The sequence below is a fragment of the Delphinus delphis genome, chromosome 3 (assembly GCF_949987515.2).
Source record: "Delphinus delphis chromosome 3, mDelDel1.2, whole genome shotgun sequence".
Taxonomy (NCBI): domain Eukaryota; kingdom Metazoa; phylum Chordata; class Mammalia; order Artiodactyla; family Delphinidae; genus Delphinus; species Delphinus delphis.
In genome coordinates this window covers 81,483,114-81,507,207 of record NC_082685.1, presented here as the reverse complement: position 1 = coordinate 81,507,207, position 24,094 = coordinate 81,483,114, and the positions used below count along the sequence as shown (strand labels likewise).

General features: G+C 39.4%; 1 long non-coding RNA gene across 1 annotated transcript in view; it reads right to left on the bottom strand.

Annotated features, from left to right (window-relative positions):
- The window catches only part of LOC132422144 (uncharacterized), a 67,841-nt gene that overhangs the window by 1,694 nt on the left and 42,053 nt on the right, over nucleotides 1–24,094 (bottom strand). The window contains exon 3 of the long non-coding RNA XR_009518815.2: nucleotides 15,451–15,545. This is a non-coding gene — a long non-coding RNA (uncharacterized lncRNA). The remainder of the gene's footprint in view (nucleotides 1–15,450; nucleotides 15,546–24,094) is intronic.

Sequence of the window (24,094 nt, the reverse complement as noted above, 5' to 3'; positions counted from 1 at the left end):
TACATGACCGAGTAGGACTTATTCCAGGTATGCCTGACTGTTTAACATTTTTAAAAAAATCAAATCAATGTAATCTACATATCAATAGGCTAAAGAAGAAAAATCATATGATCATTATCAATTGATTCAGAAAAGCATTTGACAAGGTCCACATCCAAAACCTATTCATGACAAAACGTGGACCTGCTCCCTGACCAAGTGTACATAAAAGGGAAAACATCCATGAATGTTGAGAATGGGAGAGTGTTCCATCAGTTCATTAGAGATTTTTGACAAGTATCTGTAAGACAGGAAGTGACAGAAGAACCAAGGTGGAGGAAAGACTCCAGTCCAGAACATAAGGGGAGGAAGACTCCAGCGGAGGACCACTGCAGAGGTGGTTGCTAGTTCTTCTTGGAGAAGTCTAGCAAAGACACAGTTTAGCCAGTCATAGTTACAAACAGAAATGGGATATGGAGCACTGTCAACACTAGTGCTTCCCAACCATTTTTATGTCATGGCACATGTGGGAAATAATAATATGTGTAAGGGATGGTTTTAAGGAAGTGATTTCAGATCAACAACTTTCATATGACTTTGTCTCTAAAACTGATTTGCCTGAGAAGGCATCCAGAGTCATACTGGTTCTCTTTCTCAACTCCATTTTCACAATGGCTATCCCACCACTTTACCAAAGAGAAGCAAGCATTTCTCAATGATTCATTGCCCTGAGTGCCAAGCAAATGAATAATTTAACATTTATTAATGCCCTATTAATTCCCCCAGTCCATCTCATTAAGACATTGATTTCTAATTTTACTTTTTGTGCTGGTAGTTTTTCTTTAATCAATAAGAATAATTTAAAAACACATTACCTTATGCTTACAAAAATAAAAATATAAGAAATTAAATTAAATTTGTTTCTAGCAGAGAAGTATGATAGGATTATTAATAAAGATTTTCAGACACTTCCACTTCTGGATAAGATGGAGTAATAAGTACCAGGTACACCCTCAAGCTTTAAACAACCCCAAACTGGATGAAATATGTGAAGCAATGTTTTTGTTTGTTTGTTTTTGAGGCACTGGACACCTGGCAGTGGAGAACAGTGAGCCCTGAAAGACAGGAAGCAAATATCATACCTTAGATGTTTCTCTTGCTTGTTTGCTCTAAGGAGGCCAGCTGCCACGTTGTGAGCTGCTTTATTGAGAGACCCATATGGCGTGGAACAGAGGAGGCCTCTGGCCAAAAGCCAGCAAGATACTGAGGTTCTTAGTCCAACAGTTCACAAGGAATGCAATCCCACAACAATCATGTGAGTGAGCCTGGAAGTGGATCCTCTCCCAGTCAAGCCTTCAGATGATACCACAGCCTTGGCTAACAGCTTCATAGAAAGACCTTGAGCTACAGGGAGCCACATAATTCATAAACTATGCTCAACTTCCTGACATATAGAAACTGTGAAATAATAGCTATTGTTTTTAGCTGCTAAGTCTTAGAGTAATTTGTTACACAGCAACAGATTAATACAGGAAGAAGATTAATACATGAGAAGGGATATATTCCATTTCTAACACTGCTGGAATTTGACAAAGAGCAGGCTTAAAAATCTTCATCACATAACTAATTACACATTTTAACTCTTTGCCTTCTATCTCTTGTACCTGCTTCAACTTTTCATTCATAATAGAATAAACTGACATTTATCTAAGCTCCACCTATTCCTTAAAGCTTTCCAACTAAAGTGACTAAATGTAATAAAGTAAGCAGCCAGAGAGTCTGTGTTTTTCCATCTAATGATAGAAAAAAAGAAAACACTCCATCTGGGTAGAAATTGATAATTAGCCATATCCAATTCCTGGACATCTGGCTTTTAAATGAAACTGGACATAGTAATGTTTGTTTCCAGGGGCATTCTTTTACCGAAAATGCAACTTATTCTTTTGGTCTTTAAAGCATAACATCAATACACTTTTAAATATCAAGTTACCAAAGATCTGTCTCAATTTTTTTACATATTACCATGGTGTTACATGTTTATTGTATAAAATTTGTAAACCGCAGAAAATTGCAAGAAGAAGGAAAGAAACCTCACCATCCAAGATAATTGTTCACATTTTGATGACTATCTTCCCATATTTGACTTTAAAAATAAAAGGAATTTCAGAATAATATATTTGCCCTGAACAACAAATCCTCATTAGCAACAAGAGAATATTTTAATGGATGAAATTTAATGAAGAACACCAAACCATTTATGCCACTGAAATCCACATCCATTTTCTCACACAGTTTAAGATGTGGCTGATGACATTGATATTTTAGCCCTGACAACCAGTCTGAATGGCTCAGGGAAATATCCCACAAGGCTAAAGCAGCCCTCGCTGCTTTTGAGGGTAGTGGCGCTTGGGGAAGCAACATAGGTTTGCACCCATTCTCCCTTCATACTGCCTCTGCTGCTACAGAATCTGTGGTGGGGCAGGGGCCCATAGCCTTGCACTCGGATACTTAATGGGCTGGAGCCAGCTCAAAGAAGTGCTAGAAAACTGATTGTTAAATTTCAGGAATTTTGTGAGCTAGTTCTTAAACACAGTCATTATTAAAAATTTGATGATGTAAGCTTTCAATTAAATAAATTACACTCAGAGCAAAGGTTATACTCAAAACTCATCATTTTAACTTATTTTACTACATTTTGCTGTTGCCTGTGTTCCTGATGCTGTTTCCATCTACTGTATCTGGATGGTGGAAATAGTGTATAATGGTGTGCTGGAGGACTTCTCTTTGTCCAGTGATTTCACGTTGGTAGTTTGGAATTGTTCAGTGTGAGAGTATTTAAACCGTGGAAATAGAAGGATGCTCCAAATTTGGGCTCAATTTATTGTTTTGTTGATTGTATAGTGATGGAGAAAATGTTAATACTGTAGATTAAACTTAAAAACATGTCGTGTCTATAGCTGTTACATTGTGACTAGCACAAAGTTCAAGGAACTATTCCTCCAGTATTCAAAAACCATTATCAAATTCATCCAAGTCACTCAGGTCATTGATGAATAATGAGTCAAGTTCCAACACATATCTTTGTTGTTTCACTTTCATCTTAATCATTAATGTCAGTGAAAATAAGATCCAGGATTCTTGTCAAAACTACACTTGTTTGTTATTTACAATGGTATGTTGGCTACAGATACAAAAGTTCAGCAAAAATCAATGAAACATTCACTGGGAATCAATTGGCTATATGGAATTCACACTAAAGAATAATGTATATTCTATTATTATTTATAAACTATGTGTTCTATATCCTTTATATCAGTAGAATTTAAAATAAATCTGTGTGTGCATTCATGTGTGTGTTTCAGAAAGCTCATTGTTAATCATTTACTAATACACTTCTGTTCAGAGCAAATGCTTCCCTTTGCCCCACTCACCATAGCCTCCAGCAGATCTCTTTCAGCTAGGCACAGACTGATAAATCAATAGGGAAAAGGAGTGAAAGAAAAGAGCTGGGGGAAAAGCAGAAAGGGGAGGAAGAAATGGAAAAGAAATAAAGGAAAGAGAAAGTTCTCCTTGTCTTGTCTTTCAACATCAGTCAGCAGCTGTCTACGAGAAAGGAGACAAACCATTGCACAACCCATGTGGCCTGAAATAAAACATGTGTGGGGTTAGCTGGCAACCCCACTTGTAGAGAGCTAAGAAGCCAGCAGTCTCCGTCAACAGTGACCATACCAACTCTGGGTCAGAGGTTGTTTTAGGGTTTTTTTGTTTGTTTGTTTTTAACATTTAAAAAATTTAGGTATAATTTATACACAGTAAAATTCCTCATAGAGTACAGTTCTATGAGTACAGTTCTATGAGTTCTAGTCATGTAACTACCGCTGCAATCAAGATATAGAATAGTTCCATCATCCCCCCAAATTCACTTAAGCCTATTTGTGATCAACCCCTCTCCCCATCTCCAGGTGCTGACCAATGTTTCCTATCCCTCTGGTTTTGTTTTGTTTTCCACAATGACATTTAGAAGGACTCATATAGTATGTAGACTTTTGAGTCTAGCTACTTTCACTTAACATAATGTATTAGAGATTCCCTCATGTTGTTGCATGCATCAGTAGTTCATTTCTTTTTATTGCAGTATACAGATTGCAGTATACAGTACCACAGTTTGTTACCCATTCACTGGTTGAGGAACACTTGTGTTGTTTTTAGTTTAGAATGATTATGAATAATTCCACTTGTTTATTTACTTACTTAAAGACCTTTTTGGAAGAGCAGATTTAGGTTCACAGCAAAATTGAGAGGAAGGTACAGAGATTTTCCACATATCCTCAAGCACCTCCCTACATGAATCAGCTTCTGCATTATTAGCATTACTCACCAAAATGGTACATACATCTGTTACCAAGTATGAAACTACCGTGACACATCACAATCACTCAAAGTTCATATTTATCTTAGGTTCACACTTGGTATTGTACATTCTGTGGGTTTGGACAAATGTATAGTGACGTATAGCCATAATTAGAATATCATACAGAGTATTTTCACTGCCCTTAAAATCCTCTGTGCTCTGCCTGTACCTTTACCGCCCCTTCCCAAGAAACAGTGATGTTTCTATTATTGCCATAGAGTTGTCTTTTCTAGAATGTCATATGATTGGAATCATACAGTATGAAGCCCTTTCAGATTGGCTTCTTTCACTTAGTAATATGCATTTACGTTTCCTCCATGTCTTTTAATGACTTGATAGTTTATTTCTTTTTAGTGCTGAATAGTATTCCACTATATGGCTGTATTACAGTTTATTTATTCATTCATCTACTAAAGTACATTTTAGTTGCTTCCAAGTTTGGGCACTTATGAATAAAGCTGCTATTAACATCTGTGTGCAGGTTTTTGTGTGGATATGTTTTCAATTCCATTGAGTAAATACCAGCATGATTAATGGATTGTATAGTAAGAGTAAGAAACTTACAAAACTTAGTTTTGTAAGAAATTGCCAAACTGTCTTCCAAAGTGGCTGTACCATTTTGTATCCCCATCAGCAATGAATAAGAGTTCCCATTATTCTACATCCTTGCCAGCATTTGGTGTTGTCAATGTCCCAGATTTGGTCTTTCTAATAGGTGTGTAGTGGCACTTGTTTTTTATGATTGAGTCTAGAGAACTCCTTACATATTCTGGATACAAATCTTTTAAACGACATGCATTTTACAAATATTTTCTCCCAGTCTGTAGCTTGTATTTTCATTTTGTGGTGTCTTTTGAAAAGGAGAAGTTTAAAATTTTGAAATCCAAATTATCAGTTGTTTTTTAAATAAAACATGTTTTTGGTGCTATATCTAAGAAAATTTGTCTAACTCAAGGTCAAAATGTTTCTCCTATGATTTCTTCTAGAAGTTTTATAGTTTATAGGTTGTACATTTATGTCTATGATCTATTTTTGCATATAGCACAAGATAAGGGTAGAGGTTCCTTTTGTTGTTGTTGTTGAACATGGATGTTGTAATTTGCTCACCAGTTCCCAGGGGTTAGTAAATTCCTGAGACAGGAAGCTTGGAGGAAGGCTCAGGCCTATTCTTCTTCTACCTTGAACTGGAGGGAATGGGAAGGCAGGCAGGTGCTAAGAAAGAGAGGCATTGTTTCCTTTCACTCTAGTGGCAGGAATAAAAGGCTTTAAGAAAATTATTATTGAAGCAAGAAAAGTCTTCTATTACAGGGCTATCTTTCCTCCTATACTTGTTCACACACACACACACCATAACCAGGTGTCACTAATCTAGTATTCTGAGGCGGAAGAGAGGTCAATTATCTTTGTAAAAATATTTTATGCTGGGATGTAGAATGGAGGTCACTTTGAAATACAATAACATCATCTCTTCTTTTGTGTGCAGTTTCATTTCACAAGTAATAGGTTTTTTTTTCAAACAGAATTTGCTTTGACCTAATCCTTTAAATTGTACATGCAACCAAGCAATATGTGAGTACAAAGGTGAGTACATATTAATTCTAAAATTGAATCTATTTATTAAATGTTTTACTTTTCTCAAATGCTTACTGTAGTGTATTATTTATGTTTCAAACCCCTTTACTCATCCATGCTGTCTCAGTAAAACCTTAAGAGCATAGCATTACATTAATCTCCACAGCAATTAATATCATAAACCCCAGATTATGGCTTTGTTACTAAATGTAGCAGATGGGAGACAGAGCTGAGAAAAATAAAGCTCCCTTCAAAACATGGTATTTTAAAAACTGTTATTAAAACTGATAGTGGAGGGAATACAGGAGTAGTAGCTCAAAGTAACTTGCATAATATTTACCTAAATTCCTTATTTACTTCTAAGAAATGTGCTTAGGGCCAAAATCTTATTTCACAAATTAGCTCATAGGAGTTACATAAGAATGAAATAGAACATTTTGGCAAAATCTCACCATAAGGAACTACTTGGATGTATTGTTTCTAGGTGTATTACCCATAAATTTCTATTACAAACTGGCTTTTCAGGTATTAAACACAGAAGATGCTGGACTTGCCTTTAGAAAAAGAACAAAAGGGCCCCTTTGGGTACCAGTATTTAATTACTTTCTGGCTGAGGTTGGAGAAACATGATGCCCACCATTTATTCCTGCTGGAGGAGATAGAAAGTTACAGGGGAAGAGAAGAGGGGGAACGGGCTCCATTCCTGAACTTAGAACCATCAAATCCTGATGCTAGGAATTTAGGAAGAGTATCCCTAGAGAGCACAGAGCTTCCCTTTCTTGGTGCTTTCTGAAACAAAGGAAACAAGCCAGATCTCAGATGGACTCTTGTCCTGGACTGAAAAGCTTGCAGAGGGCAGGGTGGCAGTGAGGGTGGTAGCATGGATTGGTTTAGTTTCCACTTCTGCCTCTAGCTCCTTGGCTGAAAGCTTTTAGACTTAGGGGACAAAAGACTTCTGGGTCCCTAAGGTCCCCAGTGAACCATTTGGGCGGGGTCATCCCAAGCAGCATTTGACTAAAATTACCAGAGTGTCAGCTGGATCAATGTGATTCTGAAAATTGAGGCAAATTGCCAAATAATTCTGTTCAAACATACAGCTAGCTGACGCAAAAGTAGTCTTTTTGGCTTATCTTTGATAACAATAAAAGTTATTCACATCATTTAGTAAGTATACGTGAGAATTAAAATAATTTTTTTAGGAAAATGTATATATTAATGTGGATGAAGTTGTTAGAATACATTTATCCACAGCATTTACTAAGAGCAGATGACAATGTCTAAAAGACAGACTCTGATGGCAAAATTATAGAGTGAAGTATGAAATCTACACATACCTTAATCTTAGGGGTAAGAGTCATAATGGTGACTTCCTCCATTGCTGTTAGGAAGCATGTAATATTCTGGGTAAAAGGGGGCTCTTTGAGGCAATCAGTGGCTCTAATATACCAAGAATACCACACATCTTTCTTTAATTTTCGATCTTAGTTTACTAGGCTGAAGTTAGTGTTGGTATTAGTTAGTGAAGGTATTATTCTAATCTATATCCAAAGAGTTTACAATTCCTGGGCTCACAGAGCTCATGCTACTGCAAATTCCATCTTGTCATTCCACTATGTACTAGAGTGATGTGAGCTTTGCACTGGGCAAAGCTTCAAAGAGTTGGCAAGAAAATGAAGGGCCTGCCCCAAAGAATGTCCTGCTTCAGCCTCCACTGAGGAAAAATTCTTCAGTGGAGCATACCAGCTGCCACAGAAAAGCAGGAGTACAAAATCCCTATCAGTGAGCCTAGAACCCACACTGTCCAACTTGAAAGTACATTGGTATTTGTTGAAGCTCACTATAGAACAGGCTATTGCCAAGTTCTCATGGTAAAAGACAAATAGAATCTTTTTTTCATTAGAAAGAAATGTTCATAATAAATATGATACATTTAAAATTGGATTTTATTGTGAAGATAGACTATTTTTTTTAAGGTTAGCATTATCTTAATTTAAATATCTACAAAATGAGCTTCTTCCTTTGTACGTTCAGTGACTCTAGTTTATTTTCCCCAAATACATCACATAATCAAACATTCCCACCAAGCTAAGAATAGGAACAAGCTGTTAGTAAGAGGGAGTGATGGGTGGGGACTAGACCTGCCAAGACTTAATGATTATAAATGATCCTAAGTTTAAAAAGGCAGAGATTTGGGCTTCCCTGGTGGCGCAGTGGTTGGGAGTCCGCCTGCCGATGCAGGGGACACGGGTTCGTGCCCCGGTCCGGGAAGATCCCACATGCCGCGGAGCGGCTGGGCCTGTGAGCTGTGGCTGCTGAGCCTGCGCGTCCGGAGCCTGTGCTCCGCAACGGGAGAGGCCACAACAGTGAGAGGCCCGCGTACTGCAAAAAAAAAAAAAAAAAAAAAAAGGCAGAGATTTCCCCCCACTCCATTGTGTTATAACATCTTGCAACAGTAGCACAAATGCTGCTTTAATTTACAACAAAATGGCAGTATTCCTTAGGTCTGGTGACTTAAAGAAGGAATTCTCCCCTGACCTCCTCCCGTAGTGGGGCAGAGTGGGCCAGATGCAGCTCCTTGCCCTTTGACTTCTTCAAAAGCAGATAACTGATTTTTTAAAATATCATGCTTTTCTTGTTTCGGATTAAGCAAAATGAAAGTTTATTACAAAGAGAATGTTGATTGGCTATTCCTCATCTCTGATGAAGATGGAGAGCGAGGAATAGGGTTCAACTTCATTAGAAGGAATTTAGGGTTGACAGAGGAAGAATTTCGTGAATCCAGGAGTTATGAGGCACAGAGCAGATCCTGATGAATGTGCTTTTCCTGTCCTTGGAGAACTTGCAGGAACAATAAGACATACATTCACGGGGAGAACTTGCAGGGACAATATGGCATACATTTAGGAGGAAGGAGGGGGTGATAACTGTAGGAATGGAATCAGGAATGCAAAATATTAGTTACGGAATAACAGGCCGCTCAGTTGCTAAGGAATCCTAAAAATAGGGATGAGTGACTGGCTGAGAGGGGTGGAGAGGAGTAGATATTTCCGTGGGTTTCATCGGGCAGCCCAGACCTGACAAAGGCAGTGCAGAGCTGCTTCTGCAGCTGCAGCAACAGAGCAGCAGTGAACATGCGCAGCTACCTGACCGCCAGCTATCTTGCAGAGTTACTCTCCACAGTGGCTGCACTTTCTACCCATCAGGCCGGCCCCAAGGAACAGAGACCTCAGACCCACAGTAAGGGCTGGAGGCTCAGGTGCTAGAGAACAGGGGTCCAGCGCTCCTCCAAGAACTGTACCCATTTACACAACCCCAGTCCCACTCCCATCTACTTTTCACACTGATCCTCCAACTTGGAAATATTTTGGATTACAGACTCACACCCCTCTTTCCACAGGATGTAAAGCTGACTATTGGGGAAGTGATGAAAGGAATCTCAGGGTAAGGAGTAGGGTGGGAGATTTTATTTTAGAGGAAAGTAGTTTTTGTTTTCATCCTGGACAGGTGACCTTTTCAGTCTGATGATTTCTAGTCTGATGATAAAATATTTTAAACAAATTTCACTGCATATCAAATAAATGGAGACACTCCCTAGGGAATGTGCCTGCATAGTTGCCACTTCCTCTAACTGACAGCCTATCAATACTGTGCTACTGTTTTTCTCTAAGAGAAGTTCCTTTAGAGACTGTGACTTTCATCTGTTATTTCCTGCTTGGTGGTGTTTAAAAACATTCTGATGTTGCTATAAGGAAGCACTTTGCTCACCAGTTTATTTTTCTTTTGTTGATGGTAAAGCATGGCAGAAATGCTATTTGGTCACTGTGTGGACACTGGGCAGATGGCAGGAAAATGGAGAGAGGTGGGGACACATGGTAGGGGACATCAATTGTGAAACAGAACCCAACTCTCCTCCTCTGAGCAGGTGTTGCTACAGGACACAGCAGGTTGGGCTCATGTTCTCTGAATGCCTTTGATGCCTTTGTCCATTCTTTAAAAAACTGGCCCCCAGAAAGAAAGCTCAGGGCTGTTTCCACAGATTTCTACTTTAACCTTGATAGCAAAAATATTAGTTCGTGGGCTTGGAGGCTCACTTAGTGACTTTCTGTTTGTGGGGTTACACAAAGGACACCCTAACCCACAGGAAAAAAATCTTGCCCTAAACTTTCACTGAGATTCTTTTTTTTTTTTTTTCGTCATTATCTCTCTCTGAAAGGCTCTGTTAAATTCAAAAAACAAAAATAAGAAATCCTTAGTAGGAAAGAACTATTATCAGTATTAGACATTATAACCTTACAGTCTGATGACAAACTAATAGGGTATAGGATACAGAATAGCTTTTTTCATTTTTAAAACTAAATATAATTTAGATTCAGTAAACTTTAGCCCTTTTAATGTCCAGTTCTGTTAGTGTTGACAAATAAACACAGTCACGTAACCAGCACCACAAACAAGGTAATATGGAACACTTCCATCACAGCAAAAAAATTCCTCTATATCCCTTTGTGTCAAACCGTTCTCCATTCCTTAGCAACCACTGATCTGTTTTCTGATCTGATAGGTTTGTCTTTTCCAGAATGTCATATAAATGGGCACATATAATATATAGCCTTGTAAATCCGGCTTTATCACTTAGCATAATTCGAGATTCATCCATGTTACTTTCTGTTTCAATAATTTGTCCACTTGTATTGCTGAATAGTATCTCACTGTATGGAGGTACCAGATTTTGTTTATTCATTGCCCAGTTAAGGGACTGCTGTGGACTGAATTGTGTCCCCCCCAAAATTCATATGTTGAATCCCTAACCCACAATATAATTGTGTTTGGAGATAGGGCCTTTGGGTTAAATTGATTATAAACTTAATTAAGGTTAAGTGAGGTCAAAAGGGTGGGGCTCTAACCCGATAGGGCTGGTGCCCTTATAAGAAGAAGAGACACAAGAGTTCCCTCTCTGAGCACACACACTGAGGAAAGGCCATGTGAGCACACAGAGAGAAGGCGGCCATCTGCAAGCCAAGAAGAGAGTCTTTACCAGAAACTGAATCAGCTGGCACCTGGATCTTGGACCTTCCATCTACAAGAACTGCAAGAAAATAATTTCTGTTGTTTAAGCTACCCAGTCTGTGGGATTTTGTTACAGCAACCTCAGCAGACTAATACAGGGACATTTGGGTTGTTTTTATTTTTGTAATTATGAATAAAATTTTTAAATTTAATTTTTAGAAATAGCTACAACACTTTCTTGTGGCTCAAAATTGTAAACAGTAATATTGTAGCCAATCCAATAGATGGGCTTGTTCAGCATATACACCTTATTGTACTGCATAGCACCAACACAGTGTATTATCAAATTTCTTTTTTTTTTTGCCAATCTAATAGGTGAAAAATATTGTCAGTGTATTTTAACTGAAATTTTTTTCATATGTTTAGGAGCCCTTTATATTTTCTTTTCTGGTGAACCATTTAACTCTTTTGTCCCTTTTTCTATTGGTCTTTGGTTTTTCATTCAGCATCTTATTTGTAACTGCTACACTAAGTTAATTAGCTATGTGTTTATAATATGATTTGCAAATTCTTTTTCCAAGTTTCTTTCTTTTATTTGATTTTAGCATGTACTTTAAAATTATGTTTAATGTTTTTGTGTTATAGTTTATAAAGGCCTTTACCATTCTGAGGATTTTCTCTCTTTTTATCATTCTTATATTGCTTACTTTTTGGTAAACGTTTACTTCTTTGATCCATTTGGAATTTATCTTGGTATAAAGGAAAGGTAAGGGTCTGTGGGGAGTTGATTCTCCATGGATCTCTCATGTTTCTGTGCATCTTGTGACAGCTTTTGTTCTGAACTATCTTTTCAAGGATGTTTGTATAATAATCAGCCTTGGGAGATAGAAATAGTGTTTTCCTCCATGTCGAAGGGCAGATTTGTTTGTTGTCCAGCGTGATAAAGGTAATGTTTCCCTTTGGATCAGATTTGCTAGCAGTCCCCTTATAAGATAGAGAATTGCCTACGCTCAGAGTTCCTCAACCATGACACAAACCCATGCAGCTTCCATCTGGATCAAACTCTGCATTACCTAGGGAGCAAGACGAACTAACACAATCGTGAAGCTCATGCTTCTTGCTGGTCCATGAGCAAGAAAATCTTTTGTCTCTGACCTAGGAGTCTCATGTCTTCTGACAGCATCTATGAAAACCTAGCAGGCCAACTTGTTAGCTTACAAGCAGGGTAAAATCTCAGACTCATCACAGTTCTTGACAGGAACTGCCTCTAATTTTTCCATATGGCTGTTACCCCATCACTATTTGTTTTGCAAGTGGGGAATAGTTCCTTTTTTCCCAACTGATTCTAGATGACAATTTTGTTGTATGCTAAATTCTTGTATGAGTTCAGGTTCATTTCAAGCTCAGATTCTATTCAGTCAATCTGTCTATGTGTGTGCTAAAAATTATTGAGACTATATAATGTTTAACATCTGGTGAAATAAATTACCACTTACACTCTTATTTTCCAGGAATTCCCTGTAACTTCCCACATGATTGTTCTGCTCATGAAATTTAGAATCAACTTATCCAGTTTTTAAAAAATTCCTTGTATTTTATTAATGACAGTGTCAGACTTATAACTTAATTTAGAGAGGATTAACATCTTTATGATGTTGAGTCTTCCCATGCAGGAACATGCTATGCCTTTCTTTTCATTCATTTTTTTCTTCAAACACATGAGCTCTGTTGATTTGTGTATGTGAATTTTATACCCTGCTATTTAAAGAATTTTCTTACTATTTGTTGTAGTTTTTCAGTACTTTCTTGGATTTTTAAGTTTTACAATTATAGTAACTAAAATGTAGATAATTTTATTTCTTCTTTTAACACCTCTAAATCCCTTCTTCTTTCTGTTTGGTTTGTCTACTGCCTCAGAAATAATGTTAAATAATTGCAATGGTAGCTAATATTTACAAAACACTTACATGCACCTATCAATTACTTTGTTCCTATCAACCTGTTAATACCTCATAGCAAGCAACCTTAAGATTGTAAGTATTATCATTACCCCATTTACAGAAAGGGAAACTCAGCAGAGAAATATTAAGTAAATTGCCCACAGTCACACAGGTTCTAGGTGGCAAGGTTGGGATTTGAACCTTGGTAGTGGTAGTTGAATACCAAAGTCCACAAGATTTACCAGTTACTGCAAGACCTCTTAAGAGAAGTGTGAGTAAATAAATATCCTTTGTTTCTGACTCTGGTGGAAATAATCCTGGTGGTTTCCCATTAAGTATGATGAAGGCTTCCAGGTTAAGACAGATCTACTCAGTCATGTTAGGGATTGAGAGTTTTTATGAAGAATAGATGTACATTTTTTTCAAGAGCTTTTCCAGCATCAGTGTAGGTAATATTAGATGACTTTTCTTACAAGATCTATTAAAATGAATTAAGTTAATAGAGTTCCTAAAATGGACTTACCCTTGCATCTCTGGAATGAAACCCACTTGGACTTGGTGAGTTATTCTTCTGATGTATTGCTAGATTTGTTTGATAATATTTAATTGATAATTTCTGCATTGTTATTAATAAGTGAATAGGCACAGTTTGACAGTAGAACAAATTCTGGTGTAGAGAAAGTTTTAGTTGGAGACCCCTTAGTGAAGAGGAGGGGCACGTGGTTGATGGCAAGCAGAGGAGTACAACAGCTGTGTGTTCTCATCAAAGGAATTGATGAGGAGATTGAGGAATTCCCAAGCAATAAGAAAAGCATTAAATAGGAACTCTACCTACTTTATACTAGTTCCGTAAGAAATGGTTTCAAATCATTCAAAGCAAATGTTCCTATACCTCCTATATTTTTCCTATACCTCCTATTGTACGCTTTCTATTTAAAATATTCTAGGGCCTTCCCCGGTGGTGCAGTGGTTAAGAATCCGCCTGCCAATGCAGGGACACGGGTTCGAGCCCTGGTCTGGCAAGATCCCACATGCCGTGGAGCAACTAACCCGTGTGCCACAACTACTGAGCCTGCAATCTAGAGCCCATGAGCCACAACTACTGAGCCTGTGTGCCACAACTACTGAAGCCTGTGCACCTATAGCCTGTGCTTCACAACAAGAGAAGCCACCGCAATGAGAAGCCCGCACACCACAATGAAGAGTAGCCCCTGCTTGCTGCAACTAGAGAAAGCCTGTGCACAGCAATGAAGACAAAACGCAGCCAAAAAAAAAAAAAAAAAAGTAATTAACTTTAAAAAAGGAAAGCACTAAAAAATAAAATAAAATATTCTAGTGGTCAGAAGGGAAAATCCAGCTAGAATTCTAGTCACACCATTACATTATTAGTTACTAATAAAAGGATAATCATTTGATAACTGAATCATTCCCTAATGATTCATTCCCCTATGATGATGCATAGCTCTCTGCTCTTTAATGAGCTACAAAGCCATAAATGAGAATAACTGAGGGTCCATGGCTAGACCACAAGGGTTCATTTCATCATGGAGAAAAATTGAAGAAATGCCAGAATGAGAAAAGATGAATAAGTTGACAGCTGTCAAAGTAATGATACTAACTGCCCTTAAGTCCTTTTTATGACTAGTTCTGCCTAAAATAATTCAGTATTGGAAATGCTCAATTCCGTCCTTCCACCAAGGGGAGAATACAGCTCAGTTCCTCTGACGGAGTCCTCTGCTGTTTCCTCAGGGTAGTGTTTGTTAGATGAGAGATGATGGGGCCATCTGTATCAGAATCCCCTAGGTGTTTGCTAAAAAGCAGGGTGCCCAGGCCCTACCTGGGGTGAAACTCTGAAATATAAAATTGTTAAAGTCAGATCATTCTGATGCAGACAGTCCTAGGACCTCATTTTCAAAAACTGTTCCTTAAAGATGGTTAATTTCTCCACTCTACCTTTTGTAGAATCAAAGCAAAATGCCATATTTTATTTTATTTATTTTTTAAATTAATTAATTAATTTATTTATTTTGGCTGCGTTGGGTCTTTGTTGCTGTGAGCGGGCTTTCTCTAGTTGTGGCGAGTTGGGGCTACTCTTTGCTGCAGTGTGCGGGCTTCTCATTGCAGTGGCTTCTCTTGTTGTGGAGCATGGGCTATAGGCGCATGAGCTTCAGTAGTTGTGGCACGTGGGCTCTGTAGTTGTGGTTCATGGGCTCTAGATCGCAGGCTCAGTAGTTGTGGCACACGGGCTTAGTTGCTCCGTGGAAAATGCCATATTTTAAATTTATCATGACTTAGATCCAAGGCCTGCTTCCCAGAAAGATGCATACAGATGGCCTACGATACATTTATGCAGACAATGCATACACATGCTGTGACCATTTCATTATTTTTATGCAGAGAAAACCAGACAATTTGATATTACTGAAACAAATTCACCTAAAGGTAGACAACTGACCTTCCAGGATCCATGGGTTTCTCTGCATAAAACCTTTCAGTCAAATCCTAGATGTCAAGGATGCTAAATGACTGCACATCCTTTCATACCTTTTAGTGGGTTGAACGCTGAAGGGAAAATTTCCTGTGGGCGTCGCCATGGGGCATTACAGGAAGACAGCTGTCCCTGGCTTCTGGTCAACAATCTGCAATGAAAAACGAATGTTTTAGTATTTCTGAATAATCTGCTTAATAATTGGGAAAGCAGAACCCATCTTCTGATGCTTACTAAGCATTTCTGGCTAGTAATTTGGACACATTTATCATCTCTGACATTGCCTAATGGAGCTATCTACTACCCTCGTGCATGTTGAAAATGACTGGATGAAGTGTATGCATTCTGAGCTCTACAATAAAGTGTGTGCCCCACAGATGGAAGCAGACCACCTTGGGCAGCCAGCATAAAAAGTTAAACTAACCAGTTCTCCAGGAGCTATTCAGTGCGGGTATTTGTTATTTTAACCTCTTAAGTAAAATCTCAGATCTTTCAGGGCTGGTCTCTAGGAGTTAAAAAAAGTTTTAAATCCCAGACTGTCAAAATATATTCCAGTTTAAAAAAATATTCCATTTTAAACTGAGTGGGAAACAAACACTAGAAATTAGTTGAAAGGAACACTGTGATTGCTTTACCCAGGTCTCAATTCTTGAACCTGGAGAAAGTGGTGATACTAGAAAAATGTGACTTATTAAGACAGTATAGATAGTTTTAAAACTACAATAAGAATCTCTGATGATACAGAGTGAAGTAAGTCAGAAAGAGAAAAATAAATATTGTATAATATCGCTTATATGTGGAATCTAGAAAAATGAGACAGATGAACTTATTTGCAAAGCAGAAATAGAGACACAGATGTAGAGAACAGATGTGTGGATACCAGCTGGGGAAGGGGGAGGTGGGATGAACTGGGAGACTGGGATTGACATATGTACACTACTATGTATAAAATAGATAACTAGTGAGAACATACTGTATAGCACAGGGAACTCTACTCAATGCTCTGTGGTGACCTAAATGGGAAGGAAACCCAAAAAAGAGGGGATATATGTATACGTGTAGCTGATTCACTTTGCTGTACAGCAGAAATCAACACAACATTGTGAAACAACTATACTCCAATAAAAATTAATAATAATAAAAAAAGACAACAAATAACGTGTTGATCAGGATTATGGAGAAAAGGGAACACCTGTGCACTGTTGTTGAGAAAATAAATTGGTGCAGCCACTATGGAAAACATTATGGAATTTCCTCAAAAAATTAAAAAGAGAACTACCATATGACCCATCAAAAAAATAAAATAGGGCTTCCCTGGTGGCGCAGTGGTTGAGAGTCCGTCTGCCGATGCAGGGGACGCGGGTTCGTGCCCCGGTCCAGGAAGATCCCACGTGCCGCGGAGCAGCTAGGTCCGGAGCCATGGCCGCTGAGCCTGCGCGTCCGGAGCCTGTGCTCCGCAACGGGAGAGGCCACAACAGTGAGAGGCCCACGTACCGCAAAAAAAAAAAAAAGAAAACAAACAAACAAAAAAATAAAATAAAATAAAATAAAATAAAAAAATATTTCATATAAAAAAAATCTCATGATGATGATGATGATGATGAAGAAGAAGAAGAAAATAATTGATGGAAGTTTTGGTCCATAATATCTTTAGTAAGTCTGATTAGAAATACATGGCCCCTAAATTAAGAAAAATAAAAGGGAGGGCGGGTGGCAGGCAGCCAGAGAAAGGAAGAATCCAAGATCCATGCTTATATTTTGTCCTTAAATTCATCCACAAAATGGCATAAATCTTGTAAAAGAAAGGTAAGCAGTGGGTTTTCATTGGTGCAGTCAAGTATGTACAGGCTCCTTCTAACTGAGGAGAGATAATTCTAGGAGACAGGCTGCTTTTGCTGTAGGGGCATGTTCACTACTCTGATTATAAACTTTGGCATGATAAGTGTTCCCAAACCTGTCTTTACCAATTCATACCTCCCAATTCAACACTTAACACTGTCAGCTTAGTTTTTCATTCCAAGAAAGGTGATAAAATCAAATATGACTAAAATGCCTCTTCATACAAAAAACCTATTTGCATTTTATCCAATTTCATAGAATTTCTGAATAGCTATTGAAAACTGAAAGTTTCTGTAACTGAAAATTATAGATGGATATAAATATTTCAGTCATCCACTGTAATAAGTGTAGCAAATAAATGTTCTTGATGCTTTGGGACACTTTTCTTTCAAGATGAATTCCAAATGTTAAATGCTACATTTTAGAGTTAGGGTTAGAGAATATTCAGACAGCACTGGTAAAATCAGTCAATATATTTTCTTGAATTGTGACTATTCCCATTCAATCAGTAAAGCAGTTTCCCCAGAAAAATCTCTAAATCCCTTGCTTTCATTTTGCTAAGGAAGTATTGGTTTTTGCTACTTTGGGAAGTTTAAAAAAAAAAAAAAAAGAGTATTTCCATCCCTGCCCCTAACCCAAAGATCAGCCCACCAGCTGCCCTTCCCCTTCCCAGAGTTCACTGTTAGTATAGCATCCTTAGAATCTGTTAAAGTGATTATATGACAACATGGAAAATGAATAGGTTATAATAATAAGTAAATAAACCAAGGTTCAAAATTGGATTCATGAAATGATTGCAATTTTGTTGATATCATATATACATGCAGACAAGACTCGAAGGAGACAGGGGAAAGTGAAGTCAAATGATTGTTTGGGAAGTGAGATTTAGGATGAATAACTCCTATTTTAAAACTTCCATTACTGTTCTCATTATATTGTTTGAAAAAATAACTTCTTTTAAAAAAGAATCTGATTGACTTGTACTCTGAAAACTATAAAATGTTGTTGAAAGAAATTACTGAACACACAAGTAAATGGAAAGCCATCTAGTGTACATGGATTGGAAGGTGTAATACTGTTAAGATGTCAATACTACCAAAATTAATCTCCACATTCAATGCAATCTCTATCAAAATTCCAACAATATTATTTTCATAAATAGAAAAATTCATCCTAAAATTTCATGTGGGATCTCAAGGGATCCCAAAGAGCTAAACAATCTTGAAAAAGAAAAGCAAAGTTGGAGGTCTCACATTTCCTCATTTCAAAACTTTGTACAAAATCCCAGTAAACAAACAGTGTGGTATTGGCATAAAGACAGCCATATAAACCAATGAAATAGAATAGGGAACTCAGAAATAAACTCTCTCATATATGGTCAAATGATTTCAACGAGGATGCCAAGACCATTGAATGGGGAAAGGACAGATTTTTCAATCAATGGTGTTGGAAAACTAAATATCCATATGCAAAAGAATGAAGTTGAACCCTTACCTTACACCATGTACAAAAATGCACATAAAACGGATCAAAGACCTAAACATAAGGGCTAAAACTATAAAACTCTGGGAAGAAAACAGAGGAAAATCTTCATGACATAGAATTTGGCCATGTGAAACTAAAACCACAGGCAACAAAAGAAAAAAAATAGATAAACTGTACTTCATCAAAATTAAAAATGTTTGTGCATCAAAAGACAATATCGGGCTTCCCTGGTGGCGCAGTGGTTGAGAGTCCGCCTGCCGATGCAGGGGACACGGGTTCGTGCCCCCGGTGCGGGAAGATCCCACATGCCGCGGAGCGGCTGGGCCCGTGAGCCATGGCCGCTGAGCCTGCGCGTCCAGAGCCTGTGTTCCACAACGGGAGAGGCCACAACAGTGAGAGGCCTGCGTACCGCAAAAAAAAAAAAAAAAAAAAAAAAAAAAAAAAAAAAAAAGACACTATCAACAGAGTGAAAAGGTAACCCTCAGAATGGGAGAAAATATTTGCAAATTGTATATCTGATAAGGAATTGATACCTAGATTATATAAAGAACTCCTATAACTCAACAACAAAACAAACAACCTGATTAAAAAATGGGCTTCCCTGGCGGTGCAGTGGTTAAGAATTTGCCTGCTAATGCAAGGGACACGGGTTCGAGACCTGGACCGGGAAGATCCCACATGCCACGGAGCAACTAAGCTCGTGCACCCCAAGTACTGAGCCTGTGCTCTAGAGCCCGCGAGCCTGGAGCCCGTGCTCTGCAACAAGAGAAGCCACCGCAATGAGAAGCCTGCGCACCGCAACTAGAGAAAGCCCGCATGCAGCAACAAAGACCCAACACAGCCAAAAATAAGTAAATAAAATAAATAAATTTTTTTAAAAAATGGGAAAAGGACTTGCATAGACATTTCTCCAAGAAAATATACAAACGGCCGCTTAAGCAGATGCAAGAATGCTTAACATCATTAGTCATCAGGGAAGTGCAAATCAAAACCACAATGAGATACCACATCACACTCATTAAGATGGTTATTATTAAAAAAAAAAAACAGAAAAGAACACGTGCTGTCAGGGACGTGGAGAAATTGGAATCCTTGTGCATTGCTTTTGGGAATGTCAAATGGTAGAGCTGCTGTGGAAAACAGTATGGCAATCCCTCAAAAAATTGAAAATAGTATTACCACATGATCCAGCAATTCCATTTCTGGGTATATATCCAAAAGAAATGAAAACAGGGACTTGAACATATATTTATACACCTATGTTCATAGCAGCTTTATTCCCAATAGCCAGTGGTGGAAGCAACCCAAGTGTTCCCTGATGGATGAATGGATAAACAAAATGTGGTATACACATACAATGGAAAATTATTCAGCGTTAAAAAGGAGAGAAATTCTGACACATGCTACGACATGGATGAACCTTGAAGATATTACGCTAAGTGAAATGAGCCAGTCACAAAAGGACGAATCTTGCATAATCCCTCTTATATGAGGTACCTAGAGTAGTCAAATTTATAGAGACAGAAAGTACCTCCCTTTTCTCCTTTCTTCCACTCTCTAGGTTGCTAGGGAGTGGAAGAAAGGAGAAAAGGGAGGTATTTTTTTTTAAATGAGTTTCTTTTTTTTTTTCTTTTTTTTTTTTTTTGCGGTACGCGGGCCTCTCACTGCCGCGGCCTCTCCCGTTGCGGAGCACAGGCTCCGGACGCGCAGGCCCAGCGGCCATGGCTCACGGGCCCAGCCGCTCCGCGGCATGTGGGATCTTCCCGGACCGGGGCACGAACCCGTGTCCCCTGCATCGGCAGGCGGACTCTCAACCACTGTGCCACCAGGGAAGCCCGAGTTTCTATTTTTTATAGAGTTTCAGTTTTGCAAAATTAAAAGAGTTCTGGGGAATTCCCTGGCAGTCCAGTGGTTAGGACCTTGCACTTTCACTGCTGAGGATGTGGGTTAAATCCCTGGTCAGGGAACTAAGATCCCACAAACTGCATGGTATGGCCAAAAAAAAAAAAAAAAAAAAAAGAGTTCTGGAGATGGTTGGTGGGGATTGTTGCACAAAAATATGAATGTATTTAATATCACTGAACTGCACACTTAATAATGGTTAAAATGATAAATTTTGTTACATGTATTTTACCACAATAAAAGAATCTGATTAATTGCATACTGTAACTATTTTATCCTAGGCAGTACATCCTGATGTCCTTGTCCCTTTCTTTATATTCCCATTTTCCCTTGGCTTTTCTCTTAATGAGATAGCTGCAGATTAATTGCCCTCATCTCAAATCTGTAGCAAGTTCTCTTCTGACTACTTCAGCTGTCAATTTCTGTGCTAATGGATTCAGCTTTTGAGTTATAAGTATTTACTGATTGTGTAATATATGTGGGGCCCTGTGCTTGCTAGTGTGGACACTAAAGTAGAATATGGACCCACTGACTTTCAGCAGCAATACTCTGACAAGATGGGGTGCATGGGACACAGAGCACTATCTCCAAAGGAAAATGATACACACATAGGGAGTGCTTCCTACCAAAAGTGCCTTAGGAATTCAGGGAGAGAACTGGGCGAGGGGGAGTTGAAGTAAGCTTTGGAGAATGAGTAGGATTTGATTACATGGAGATGGGAGGCATTGAACTGAGGGGGAAATTGATGAAGTAACTATTAACATGTGCACTTTCTCCATCTTGGCACCACTGACACTTTGTACTGTTCCATTTTTGTTGGAGGGAGCTGTCCTCTACATTGTAGGATGCTTAGCAGCGTCCCTGGCCTCTAAATACTAGATGACAGTAACTCCCTTCTCCACCCCCGTTGGGACAATCAAAAATGCCTTCTATTTGAGAACCACTGATATATGGAGCCTGTCCCTGAGCTAGAAAAGACATCAATTTGATCAGAACAGAAAGTCCACTCATGAGAGTATCTTTCACCTATGTATTCCAAGTGTCAGTTTTGGCACTTGACACATCATGGATGGTGTATAAGTCTTTTTTGTTCATGCCTCTTTGAATGGTGCTATAAGAAAGTTGATTTGAAACCTTTAAAAATTGGATAGAGAAAGCCTGGAAGTAGATGGACCATTTAGGAAGCTTCTGTAATAATTGAGAAAGAGATGTAAAGACCTGAACTAAAGTTGTGATAAGTGAAATAGAAAGGGGATGGATGCAAGAATTCGTGTGAAGGAAGAATGTACAGAACTTGGGGGCAGAGGACAGTACATCTGGGTAAGCTGGGTAGAAGACAGAAAGGGCCCTGGTCTTACTGAGAAGCAGGGAAATCAAAGTATTTATAAGCAGAAGTCTCTAAGTAGATAACTGAGGGTTGAGTGTGAACAGTTATTGGTTAGCAAATCATGGAAAGAACTTCTGTTAGCAAATAAGCAAGCTGAATATGGAATTATCTTGCAGGTAAAGAAGGCAAGCAAATTTAGACTTTCTTTAATCTTCTCACAAAAAGAAAAGAGAAATAGAAGAAGAAGGACAAGGAGAAGAGTACTACAAAATTTATCTTTCTTTTTTGTTGTTTCTGCTCTGTAATATCAGTCGGAGATGTAAAGATGAATAATCGCTGATTTAGGATTCTGAAATCTGCATTTGAAGCTCAGCACATCCCTTCAAAAGCCCTAAGAGAATAAAAACAGTGCTTTTTAAAATTCTAAACCATTTCCCCATTTTCACGGAGGAAATGCAGACAAAGCAAGGGCAAAATTTCCGCATGAGGGCCTCCCCCTGGCTCACGGCCTTGGCCGTCACTAAGCTGGTGAGCATCCCATTGTCATTTGAGAAAGCCAGCTGCACAGCTAGATAGAGTGAGCCTGTCTCTGCAACTCCAAGACTGTAATTATGCTAAAATGGGATCTTGCAGCAGTGAATATAAAGAGAAGCCTTGGAATATCTCTCCTACACTAAACAACTTTATGGTTGAAAGGAAGCAATTACTGAGAACAAGATGAGGCTAAGGAAAAATAGCATAACTTTCCAACTTTTCTAACTTGGTTATTGAGATTGTGCTGACCTCAAACAGTTTTTGCTTTTCTTTCCCCTGAAGCCATAGCAATTCCAGCTTCCTAGCCTGATTTTTAGATTAAGTGGAAAAAAAATTTAATTAACTATCTCCCTCACTCAATTTAAAGCAACTTTCTACATTGGCTTAAAAATATCAATAATTCTACCAAAGTCTTTAGGTTTAGTTATCCCTCCCACCAAAACCTGGAGAGACACTAGCATCCAATTAAGTCCTTTGCTATTTACTTGATGCAGCAGCTCTACCTTCCTAAGTTACAACCGTCCACCTGGGAGTAGAGTTATCTGGGGATAGGACAGATGTGAAAACAGCAGAACCTGAGGGCTCCTAATTACTTTCTTTTCCTGGGATAGAAGTTGGCAGAAATAGGAAATTGCAGATAGAACAGGATTATGTTTGAGGCTGGAAACTGCAAATGAGTATCACCTACAAAAGTGCATCCATCCCCTTCTCATTCTGCCTCAGTTGTCTGCGATTAGAAATGTCCACCTTGAGGGCGTATCAAGATGGCGGACTAGGAGGAGGGGGAATTCGTGTTTCTGTACAACTAGGGCACCTACCAGGCACCGTGGGGGACCACGGACACCTAAAGGGATGGGAGGAGCCCCCAGCGACCGGGTAGGTTGTGGGGTGTGTGGGGAGTGAAGGGGGAGGAGAAGTGGAGGCAGGATGGGACTGACGCCCCTGAGGGGTGGCTGGGGGAGGGAAAGGGATCCCACGCCCGAAAGGGGAAATTGGGGGACCACTGGGAGGACAGAGGATCAAAAGGGAGTGTGGCCAGGTTTCCCCTGCCCACTTGGGCCCCCGGGAGCCTGTTGAGATCCTGGGCCTGATCCTCTGCCCACCTAGGCCCCCTCCAGCCACGTGGGTCCTGAGGGAGTGGGAGGGAGGGAAGGGGAAGCAAAAGTAAAGGCCGGACCTATGAGAACAGCACCCCTGAGGGGTGGCTGGGGGAGGGAATCAGTTCCTACACCCAGCAGGACCCACCCACGGTTAGGGGTCCAGCAGGGACAGGGGAGACCCTGGGGGAGACAGTGGGGGAGGGGTGCGAAGGAACGGAAGGGGATGCGGCCAGTGCTTTCCCTGTCTACTTAGGCACCAGGAAGCCTGTTGGGCTCCCGGGCCTAATCCTCTGCCCCAGAGCCTCCCTCCTGTCCTGCAGAGCCCAAGCCCTGCCCCTACACCCCCACCCAGGGCCCTACCTCTACACTCGGAGACCCCCTCCAACGAGCGGGGACTAAACCCCACCCACACACCCTCACCCAGGGCCCTAACTCCAAACTCCAGAACCCCACACTCCAGAGGCCCTCCTTTCCAGGTGCTGCCACTCCACTTCCATGCAGGTACTAAGCACA